Raw genomic sequence first — 12,344 nt, 5'->3', positions numbered from 1 at the left:
TACCCAGCTGAAACAGCTTGATCAACTGACTTCTTTACTGGCTTATTTATTCATATTGTTAATATAGAGCAGTGTTTTTCAAACTGGGGGTTACAAACCATTAGAGGGTTATAAAATCAATTTAGTGGATCATAATCAGCATTAAAAATATAAAAATAGAAAAGGTTGGGAAAATATCACAGTATATGACCTACAGTAAAGGCAAGTATTGCGTTATTGAAGTTTTGTTTCATTTCTATGTGTGTGTGTGTGTGCATCTGTGTGTATTAGACTGTGAAGAAAAGTTATTTTTTAGACAGGTTGTGGATAAAAAAAAGTTTGAAAACCACTTATATAACGCTGGTGGCACATTTCTGTCAAATATCCAAACCCATGAAGAAATGTGACATGTTACTTCTTAAATTATCCAATACTTCTACATTCTGTAAAGGACCAGCATTTCCTTAGACTGCTTCACTTTCTCCTCACATTCGTCACAAGCGTTATATTTGGATTTGTTTTCAAATATAAGGGTTTTATCCCTTAATGTGGGTTGTGCACATTAGGGCCACGAGGAGATACAGATGATGAGATGTCAGCATTGCTCACCCACTAATCAGTGATCCGCTTCTCTTCCCATAACAACGCCGAAGCCTGAGCAGTTCAATCCATGCTTAGACAAAATAATAAATTATCCTGGTTCATGGAACTTCAGTGCTTAGGAACAGTTGAAACCACAAATACTGAATTTTCCAAGATGTCTTGTGGAACTTGTCAAATTATACTTAGAATTTGTCTGCATGGGCTGGCAAATGAACCCATTCAGGGCAGGACACTGTGTCCTGTTTTGTATTTATATCCCTAGCCATGACCGGCACTGGCTCCTGATGAGTGCTCAGTATTAAATGAATTACACTGGGGAGGGACCCTAATTGAAAAAAAGAGATTAGAAATACCCGTTCTGTAACATTTTTAGCAATTGAATCTGGTCACTACGATTGTGTAAAATATTTTATGAAAATTACCATTAGCAGTTTCTTGATTGGTGATTCCTAAAATATTATGAAACTGATTTGGAAAACCTGAACTAAGAAGATCACTTTCTGTCATCCCCTACCTGTATAACCCCATTACCATCGATCACATTTCTTTCCCTAAACCCTTCAAACATGGGGAAAAAAAAAAAAGAGAGAGAGAGAGAGAGAGATGACCTCTAAAACATTTCCTTCAGAAAACTGGTGTCCTAGCATGACACATCAGAAACTTCGGGGAGTAAACTGCAAGGAGGGGGAAGAGGAAAAGGAAGTCCGTAACAAGTTAGTTGCCACATCTTTAGGCCTGGTTGCATCTTAGATGTAGAGACAATGAGCTGTGGTTACGAGGAACTAGGACTGCAGCGTCAGACAGACCTGGGCTTGGGTCCTGCCTGGTTCCACCACTTTCACCCGTGTGACCATTATGATGATTACAGTAACTCCGTCTCAGGATTCTTGCGTGCCTGGAATCTAATACAGCATGTAAATTGTTCAGTATATTTATTGGCCCGCGCTGTATGCTCAACATAAGTAGCTACTGTGTTGTAATTACTGTGATACTGTGGATGTGACAGGGATCCTAGCAGATTGATTCTTCCCCCAACTTCAGAAGACTAACACGAAGACCCTTTGTATAAGCATTTGTAAGAATTAACATTTCCAAAGTGTCCTTTTATAGCTAAGTAGTATTTTATCTTTGAGGAGTATGTCTTCCAGTATACACAAAATGTACTGACAAGAAAAATTCCACTGAATCAGGATGTTCTTGAAAAGAAGGGGGGAAAAATAGCAAAGGTAGCAATAATCATCCTGAAAGAATTGGCTTAGTTCCCAAGTATTTAATTTTACCGCAAGCAAGGATCTTCTTCGTTGGAAAAATGTGTTACAGCAGAATTGGAAAATGGAAGAGAGAAGCTGGTTAGGTTTAATTCGCCAAAAACAAGGTAAAATGTAAAAAGAGCAATTTGGGTCAGTTTTCCAAAAGCCCGTTACAGTTTAAGATCTCCTTACCCACCATTTTAATGGGCTGAAGGGTCACTAATCCAGGGAAAAAATTACAAAGTATGCTTTAATGTATGGACTTAGCCCTTCAAGAGTGAATCAGCTTTTCAAACAACCTCGGTCGTGGTCTGACTGCCTAGGACTTTGGGAGAGAGGTAGGGAGAGGACGGTTGGATCCTGCCTGCCAGGCACCAAGGGCGGAGGTGCGCTGACTAACACCTCACCTGCAGCACGAGACTTCCTGAAGGGAAATGAAACCTGCTTCAAGCATTTTGTTAAATTCCTCACCTGAGTCTTTCCTGGGAATTGTCAAAGCCAGGGTCACAACATAGCAGGTTACAAACTCAGATTTCTAAAGAGGCCAAGGAGATAAGGGGTTGGGTATAAATGGAATCGTTTGTAATGACTCAATTTATGCCTATTATATAATTTGTATGCACTTTTACTCACTCAAAATGCACTTAAGATACTGTTAGCAGTAAGCATGTGTAGCTTTTACTAAATAATCACACTGGAATAAAACCAATCTGTCAAGAAAGAGAAAGTTTTTCTAGCAGCAAATTGTATCAGGCTGAATCATTTCAGGAAACAGATGCCCCCCCGAAACCATTTAATTAGATATGATTTCATGATTGGGCAATTATGTGAGTATAGACAGGACTGAAGTGAACAACTAGAGATGTAAGATGGCCAGAGAGTGGTGACAGTGGGCATCTATTATCAGCCCTAAGCTTGCAGGGGCAAGGAGTGGAAAAGGTGTTACCAGACCCAGAAGAGCTAGAGTCACGGAGAAGTAGCTGGATGGTACGTGCAAGGGCTGCAGAGGGACATAGTTAACTGTGAGCACCGCAGCAAAGCAAAAGGACAGGCAGGGGAGTGATAAATACTCTACCCTCTCTTTCCTCTCACTCTTAATCTCCTACCGGCGTCTCTCATTGGTCCCACCCGCCCAGAGACCAGAGGGCAGAAGAGCCCGCCATACAGTGCACAGAAGTCAGCCTTCCCAGGACAAAGCAAGAGAGAAAAAAGCAAGATCTATCTGGTAAAGGCAAACTAAGAATAAGCAGTAAACCCACAAGCCATTCTTTTCGTCTACAAACTCTCTAAGAATTAGATTGATCCAAAAGATCTTTGTTTCCCCAATAAATCAGCAAAATATCTTGTCAAATCAAGGTAACCTCCGATGTTCGCACTGGGTTAGGCCTACCATTTTGGTGGACTTGAGCATCTGGTTTATTCAAACAGTGTGAGTAGCTAAGGGGGACTTACTGGTTGTTTACTGGTTACTTTTTTGGTATTCCTTTAGCTACTGCCACCCCATTACATTCTAAAAGGTACTGTCAGGCTTAAAGTTCAGTCTTCTAGAGATCCATCGGGGCTCCGGGGCATTTCTCCTGAAGATGCATATTATTCTGATAATAGAATTCAGGAGTTAAAGGCCCTGGACCACTGCAGCGCATTTCATCAGCTGGTGACTCTCCTGTTTCCTGTTGCTTGAATGGGCAGCTAGATTCATGAAAGCACAATATGCCTTTGCCTGTGGCAGAGGTATGCTACTAAAAAAAGAAAGAGAGAAAGAGAGAGAGAGAGACTGGCGTGAAAAATGAAAAGTACTTAAGCAAGCAGGACCACTGTTGCGCTCTCTAAAAGATAGATGATTGCAGTGAACATGATGTCTGCGACTGTAGTTTGCCCAAATTAAAGTGGAACATAAAAACAGGGAGGAAAGGAATCTAATTTCCATTTAAAGTTGCTATCAGTGGTAGTCGTACAATGTTCTTTGTCACACCTTCAGGTGATGGACCAGCAGTGCCGCAGAGCTGTGCTAATTCAAAGGTAGCCAGGGGCAAGAGAAATATAGAACTTGCATCTGCCAAAATAGATGCGAGTGTAGAGTTGGCCAGAGAAATGTGGCAAGAGAAACAGCAGGATGCAGTTATGAAGAAGTAATCGATTGCGATTAATGGTGCCTGCCTGCATAATAGGAAGTGAGGAGGGAAGGACTTGGCATGGATTTTCCTCTCAGGAGAGTGTTCGAGAAGCCGGGCTGTGACTGTTCAGTCTTTGACTCTTGTGAAGTCAAGAAACTACTTGTCCATGTATATTTCAAAATGTTTGAGTCCTGTTTGTACCTGAAGAAGAAAAATACAGCTTTGTCTTACTGCTTACACTAATCATAGATTTTTCTATGTGAAACCATGATAACCTGGTGTTTGCTGACCGTGACAAGGACTTTGTCCCAGCTGGGTGGACAGAGCACTGGACTAGAAGTAAGGAGACCCGTTGCTTATCTCAGTCCTTATGATTTTAAGCTGGACATCAGACATAAAACAAAAAAACAAAAAAAAAACAGGATCCTTCAGCCTGGAAAAGTCTCACTCAAGAAGAGGGGCTGAATGGATGGATCCTCATATCAAACTCCTCTCAGGAAATGAATCATCATCTCTGTGACAGAATCCAAAATGTTGCCCTAGTTTCTGCTCTTCACATTTGCCCACACAGACTTTTCTCACTCTTGGTTCTGTTCTCCTGCTAATAACCCCTGACTTCATTCCTCTGACTGCACATCCATTCAGTGGTTTGAATTAGCACTCTTACAAATGTGCAATTTGGCGCAACTCACATAGTCTCTGGGCGATCTCATTTGACCACCTGAGAAATGTGAGTGATTCCTGTATTACTTAAAGCTGATGGGAGAGTTAAATATGCTAAAATAAATGACATGGATATAAAGAGTAAAAGGAAAAAATGGATAAATTTAATCAAAATTTAAAATTTTTCTCTGAAAAACACAATTAAGAAAATGCAAAGGCAAGGTTCAGAATGGTAAAAATGTTTGAAATACATTTAGCTGGCAACAGAATTGTATTCAGGATACTTACAGTGTTTTTACAACTCAGTAATAAGATAAGCAATCTAATAAAACTTTGCAAAATATTTGACCAGATGTTCCACAAAAGAAGATATACGAATGGTGAAAAATATCTGAAAAGATGCTCAGCATCATTCATTACGAAGGAGATGCATATTAAAGCAGCCATGAGATACCATTTCAAACACTTATAATGTTCACAATCAAAAAGAAAATAAAAAACATTATGAGGATGTGGAGCAACTGAAATTCTCATACACTGCTTATGGAAATACAAAATTACACAACTACTTTGGAAAAAATTTGACAATTTTTTAAGAAGTTAAATATAAACCAACTGTAGGTCTCAGTCATTCTACTGTACATATTTACTCCTCACAAAATCAAAACACATAGGACGTAAATTTGAATGTTTTTCGAAGCTTTCTTCAGAATAGCCAAATACTGGAAACAACTTAGATGTCCAACAGTTGACAAATAATGGATAGACAAATATGGTATACCATTACAATGGAATACTTCTAATCTGTATAGAGGAATACTTATACACACATAAAGTGAGTGAACTCAAACCATTATTCTGAGTCAAAGAAACTCGATACAAAAGAGCACATTGTATACTAATCCATTTACATAAAATTTAAAAATTCTAATTAATGTACAGTGACAAAAAAAAGGCTAGTGGTGCCTTGGGACGAAGAAGATAGAATGGATTGCAAAGAATCATAAGAATCCTGGGGATAATGTAAATTTTCTGTCTGGATTGAGGTAGTGGTTTCACAGGTGTATAAATATATATATGTCACAATTCATCAAATTATATACTGTTAACAGATGCAGTTCATCATAAGTGATTATACCTCAGCAAGGTTGAGTTAAAAATAACGAAATAAGTGAAGGCTGAGATCCACCTTGCTCCATGGTTCTAAATATCAGATAACTGGTTTTTTTTTTATTTTTTATTATGTTATGTTAGTCACCATATAGTACATCATTAGTTTTTGATGTAGGGTTCCATGATTCATCGTTTGCGTGTAACACCCAGTGCTCCATGCAATATGTGCCCTCCTTAATACCTATCACTGGCCTACCCAATCCCCCACCCCCCTCCCCTCTGAAACCCTCAGTTTGTTTCCCTGAGTCCGTAGATAACTGTTCTTGTTATCATTTTCACTATAGCTGTGATTATTATCATGGCACCGTTGATGTCTGACTCTGTCCCATCCTTACTTGATGTTCTGTCTCAGTGCCATCTTGTGCACAATGGATAGGTTGGTAGTATTAGGCCAAGGGCAGTCCTTCCTTAATCACTTAATAAAATCTCTTCTTTCCTTAGAGGATAAGTGGTAGGATCATATGATGATACATGATGTAAGAAGTCATATTATAAATATTATTTTTTGTATTTTTATTATTATGTGCTTACTCATCAGATGCCCCCTCAGAAAGTTAGGACTGTCCCCAATAAAGAGCAAATAGGTGGACCAAAAAATAAAAAATAAAAAAAAAACATGAATCTCAAGCTTTTTCTCTGCCATCTTTATGGTTCCATCTACCAGTGGTGTCTTAGAATTGGAAGACCTGATGAATAAGAACAGGGTTTGACCTGAAGTGGGTCTGGATTCAAACTCCATGTCTCTCACTTACCAGCTGTGTGAATTTCAACAAGGTACTTAACATCTTTGAGACTCTTCCATTTGTCATGTATAAAATGGGAAAGATAGTAATACCTGATATGATTGTTGTGAGATTAAAAAAAAGGTCATAAAATATATTAGATAGCACATAGTACCTGGATCTGATAGTCTCAAAGCAGATGGTGGCTATTCTTATACTCTGTCCAGTGGTCAGGTTTGATGATGTTCGTTTAACCAACCGCTGAGGAGCCAACCATGGAGCTATGAATCCTTTCAGAATGAGAGGGACATTATAGAGGTCTCTTCGCATCTGTATTTCCTCGCTCTCCTTGAGAAGCTGTGTGCTAAAAGGTCAGGGTGGAGAATGGTCTCACTCCACATTCTCTCCTCTGGCTATAGGTAATTTTCTCTGTCCATGGTGCTGTTAATGATGTGCTTATCAGTGCTGGTGGCCAATCGTATGACCTCATCATAGTACTGAATCTCAGTTCACCTCTCAGTAGCTCCAGATGGCATCTGAACACGCATTGGTTAAAAAAAATAATAATAAGGAAAGATTCTTTTAAAAATTTTAAAGTGTTCTCTAGTCAATTTGGATAATTACCTCAAAAATAATAATTCTGAATCCTCTCCATAACCCATATGGAAAACTTTAAGATCATGAAGGAAAGAGCTGCTAATTAGCTATTTTCATTTTACCTAAAAAGAAGAGGACCAAAGGCATTCAGTCCAGAAACTGAAATCACATCTTCAAAAGCAAGTTTGATTAAGGAAGAAGTGAGGCAAGCATTCAAGGGCTTGCTGCAAATAAGCAGGTACTGAGGCAAATGTTAATGGGCAAAATGGGCCAAGGAAAATGATTCAAAATGACCCAAATTTGGGGAAAGAAAGGGAAAAGCCGTTTGCTTCCTGTGAGTGAAGAACTCAACTCACCAGTTTTGTCATTCCATAGGGAAGAGATAGGAATTCTAGAAAGTAAAAGGATATAATGAGGGCATTATATTGTCTTTAATAAAAAGAATACGACTTGCCCTTCTTACTGCTTAATCTGCAGAAATACCAACGTTTCATTAGAAGTATTCAGTCTCTTTCAATTAGTGTTGGTGGCAAAAAATGTTCCTGTTGCTCCATAAGAGGTAAAATGAACTATTACAGATCCCTCTACAGGCAGAGCCCCGGATCTTGATGGATGTCCTGCAGAGTTTGAGATGCACCTACCAGAAAATGCTCTGGCATTACATGGGGACGCATTTAATGAAGCAACGGATAATGGTTCCTTTTAGGCACCAGAAAAAGCTGCTAAGAAAATAAGATTTGAGCTGAAAAGTTAGGATTTATCAGACTCTGTCTTGCCCCAATCAGAACTATATTATCTCTATGAAAATGTTAGCGATGCGGCTAAAGAAAGGAAGACAAAGTCAATCTTTTTTTATGTAATAACCTCACTCTAATATTTAGAGAAGATTCCCCTGTGAAAACCGTACAACTCTTTACATGAGCTGAAAAGCTTATATATCACAGAATTTACAATCCTGAGACCCCAAAAATACAGTGACTGAGTTTTGAGGCCTTACCATGTCTATAAAATGAGATGATGGGTTTGCTCTATTTTAGGTTTCATAAATCCTAGAACTACTAAGAAAAGTAAGCATGTAGGGCAATCTGTCATTTTTTTGCCTGTCACTCATCTTCCTTTATTTTGGTAACAAAACCTGAAAGTTCCAGGAAACCACTACTATGTTTCTAAGCTCTATGCCTGGTCAGGCAGAATATTGCATCTTTAGGCCATAAACAAGACCCAAGAGATAGAAGAGAAGCTCCAATGGGTGTGAGTTGAGTCCCTTGACCTAGCCAGGCCCAAAGCTGGGGCACCCTGGATTCTTTTGTTTCAGGAACCAATAAATGTTCTTTTTTGCTCAAGACAGGTTGAGTTAATTTCTGTCACTTCAAACCAGAAAGAGTGCTAGCTAACACAGGAATGCAATTCTTATATTTTAAAGTTGGATATGACATCTAGTAAAGGATGTTTAATTTTCTTTACATGGGAGCTTACACAGAAATATGTCCTGCTTTTCAGATCATTGTCACAGCTCTTCTGAGGAAGAGAATAAGGAGGGATTGAGACAAGTGATATTAATGAGCCAGTAATGACTAAGAACTAGAGATTTTGAAGAACCCAGTCCTTCAATAGCTCAAGAAGGCCTCTAGGAAATACATTAGACCCAGAAGGAAGTAACTTGGAAAAATTTTATTGCTAGTAAAATGCTGCTTAATTTCCATAGGCACAACTGAAAAAAAAAATCTTTGCTAGCAGGAATAAAACTTGCATGAAAAAGAAAAGATGGTATTTATGTGTTTCTTAATGATACCATTAAGTCCCTCCCGCAATACTTACAGGAAAGCAGTAATTTATTGAGATCTAAAACTGTGCGCTATATTTGATTAAAGGTCATGCAAACATTAAAATGTTTTTCCAAATATCTTTCTGAGAAAGAGATATAAGAATGAACAGATCTTCTCAGAATGTTTCATGTATACTTACATTATAAGCTTATTAATGACTCTGGTGACTCAAGTTTTCCCTTAAGCATGTGTGAGAAATACAGAGCAAGGTGACAAAAGCTAAGAAATCTTATTTTTGGCATCCATTGTTGCCTTGTGGGCTGTGAAAAGGAGTCATTGCAGCAAGAGCACAAGCAACAGCACACTTCCTCACTTTTCACGTTGGATACAACGGAAAACTGATGGATCTGTAACGAGCCTGTCACGAGCTGCCCTTAGCAACTCTCCTTTTCCTGCTACACAACCAGCCCAGGCTCTCAAACACTAAATTTGCACACAGTTCCTCAAAGGTACCTCACTGCCTCTTCCTTCCAGAGTGCCCCATGTCCCCAGGGAAAGCCTCCACCCATCCCCATCAAACACATTCCTTCTTCACCTGGCTAACCTCTCTCTACATCTATTTTTTCCTCAGGGAAGACTTTACTGATGCTCCTGAACCAGGTTAGTCCCTCATTAGCTCCAGAAGAATCCTATACTCTGGCCTCTTGTGCTCTGCTGGTACTCCTCACAACATCTTATAAACGTTCACCTAATTTCTACCTGCCATGCCAGACTGTACATTCCCTGGAGGTGGGCATGTCTGTCTCTCTCGACATTACATCCTCTGTTTCTAGAACACGGTGATGCTCAACTGAGGTACGAATTCGATTAATATTTGGATGCTTAACATACTTCCAAGGCCCTACGACACAGTAGAGTAATGCTTGGCTACTCACCAAACATGATCCAAGACCTGATTCAGTTACTTACCAGAGCAGAGAATTTGACCAAGTTGTTCAGACTTTCTGAACTTCTTCATCTTTAAATGAGGCACGTATTCTCGCATCACAGCACTGTGATAAAGATGAAATGAAATTCCACATCAAAAACTTCTAGCATTAGCAAACCTCCAACACATGTTCCTCCTAATTCCTTTCTGTGAACCTCTTTAGTCCCTTATCCTCTACTGTGTTTCTCCCTGTTTTCTGCCTCCCGTCTCCTGCATGATGGCTTCCCAGACCACGCTTCTCCTGGCACGTTTCTCTGAATATCTGTGGCAACCTGAGTGGATCCCACATTTTGGCCTTTCACTCCTGGGGGGCAGTAGTACTCCTAAGACTTTCAATGGACTACTGTCAATCTGTGAGAAAGTTTTCACTGTTCAGGGGCAAAAAGAGTAAAAAATGAGGTTTTTCAGAAAATGAGTTTTTCATTTGAAAGAAATTGGTTGCTATTATTTTTCTGCTTTCTTTTCATTGTAATTGACATAGAATGTTATATTAGTTTCAGCTGTACAATTTAGTGATTCCACAATTCTATACATCACACAAAGCTTGCCAAGGTAAATACAGTTACCATCCATTATCATGCAAAATTATTACAACATTTTTGACTATTTTTCCTATGCTGTACTTTTAATATCTAAGACTTACTTATTTTATAACTAGAAGTTTGTACTTTTTAATCTCCTTGACCTATTTCACCCATCCCCCACCCCTCCCATCTGGCAAACACCAGTTTCTTCTCTATTTAAGAGTATGTTTCTTGTTTGTTTGTTCATTTGTTTGTTTTTTAGATTCTACATATAAGCGACATTATATGGTACGTGTTTTTCTCTGAGTTATTTCACTCATCATAATATCTTCTAAGTCCACCCATGTTATTGTAAATGGCAAGATCTCGTTCTTTTCTAATAGCTAAATAATATCCCCTTGTGTGTGTGTGTGTGTGTGTGTGTGTAACATATTTTCTTTATTCATCTATTGATGGACGCTTGGGTTGCTTTTATATCTTGACTATTATAAATAATACTGCAATAAACATGGGAGTGCATATATCTTTTCAAATTAGTGTTTTTGCTTTCTTTGTTTAAAAAACAGTGAAATTACTAGATTGCATGACATTTCTAATTTTAATTTTTGGAGGAACATCCATACTGTTTTCCAGAGTGGCTGAACCAATTTACATTTACATCAACAGCACACAGGGTACCCTTTTCTCCATATCCTTGCCTAAACTTGTTATTTCTTGTCTTTTTGATTCTAGCCATTCTGACAGTTGTAAGGTGACCCTTCATTGTGGTTTTGATTTGCGTTTCCTTGATAACTAGTGATGTTGAGCTTCTTTCCATGTGTTTCTTAGCCATCTGTAGAGCTTCTTTGGAAAAATGGCTATTCAAGTGCTCGGCCCATGCTTTCACTAGATTTAGGTCTTAGTATTGAGTTGTATGAGTTCCTTATATATCTTGGATTTTTAACCCTTACAAAATATATCATTTGCAAATATCTTTTACCATTCAGTAGGTTGCCTTTTTGTTTGTTGGTCATTTCCTTTTCTGTGCAAAAGATTTAGTTGATAAAGTCCCAGTAGTTTATTGTTGCTTTCGTTTCCTTGCATGAGGAAGACAGATTAAGAAAAAAAGTTGCTAAAGCCATTGTCCAAGAGATTACTGTGTATGTTTTCTTCTAGGAGTTTGATGGTTTCAGGTCTCACACTTTTTAGCCCATTTTGAGTTGATTTTTGTGTATGATGGAAGAAAGTGGTCCAGTTTCAATTTTTTGCGTGTAGCTGTCCAGCTTTCCCGAAACCATTTATTGAAGTAACTGTCTTTTCTCCATTGTATATTCTTACCTCTTTTGTCATAGATTAATTGATCATATAAGCATGGGTTTATTTCTGGGCTCTCTATTCTGCTCCATTGATCTTTGTCTGCTTTTGTGCCAGTACCATACTGATTTGATTACTATAGTTTTCTAGCTTTGTTCTTATAGCCTTTAGTTCTTACATTCTAGCTTTGTTCTTCTTTCTCAAGATTGCTTTAGCTGTATGGGGTCTTTGTGGTTCCATATAAATTTTAGGATTATTTGGCTCTAGTCCTGTGAAAAATGCTATTGGCATTTTCACAGGGATTATATTGAATCTGGAGATTACAATGGGTAGTACGAACATTTTAGCAATATTAATTCTTCCAATCCATGAGCACACTGTCTTTCCATTTATTTGTGTCATTTTCAATTTCTTTTATCTGTGCTATAGTTTTCAGAGTATAGGTCTTTCACCTACTTAGTTAAATTTATTTCTAGGCATTTTATTCTTTTTGGTATAATTATGAATAAAATTTTAAAAAATACTCTTATTTCATTATTAGGGTACACAAATACAACAGATTTCTGTATATTAATTTTGTATCCTGCTACTTTACCAAAATCTAGTAGATTTTGGTGGAGTCTTTAAGGTTTTCTATATATAGTGTCATGTCATTCGAAAATAGTAACATTT

The sequence above is a fragment of the Ursus americanus genome, chromosome 5, assembly GCF_024610735.1.
Source record: "Ursus americanus isolate L20-20 chromosome 5, mUrsAme1.1.p, whole genome shotgun sequence".
Lineage (NCBI taxonomy): Eukaryota > Metazoa > Chordata > Mammalia > Carnivora > Ursidae > Ursus > Ursus americanus.
Note: the sequence above shows the minus strand (reverse complement) of the source record.